This window comes from Lupinus angustifolius, chromosome LG19 (assembly GCF_001865875.1).
Source record: "Lupinus angustifolius cultivar Tanjil chromosome LG19, LupAngTanjil_v1.0, whole genome shotgun sequence".
In the NCBI taxonomy this organism is placed as follows: Eukaryota; Viridiplantae; Streptophyta; class Magnoliopsida; order Fabales; family Fabaceae; genus Lupinus; species Lupinus angustifolius.
In genome coordinates this window covers 4,966,064-4,966,328 of record NC_032027.1, presented here as the reverse complement: position 1 = coordinate 4,966,328, position 265 = coordinate 4,966,064, and positions in this window count along the sequence as shown.

Genomic DNA, 265 nt, shown 5'->3' with positions numbered 1-265 from the left:
ATCCTCATCCTCATCCTCATCCTCATCCTCATCCTCATCCTTGTCGTCATCCTCATCTTATCCTTATCCTCTTCCTCATCTTCATCCTCATCATATCCTTACCCTATCCTCATCCTCATCCTCATCCTATCCTCATCCTCATCCTCATCTTCATCCTCCTCCTCTTCCTCAACCTCATCCTAATCCACTACCTCATCCTCATCCTATTATCATCCTCATCCTATCCTCGTCCTCGTCCTCATCCTATCCTCATCCTCATTCTCGT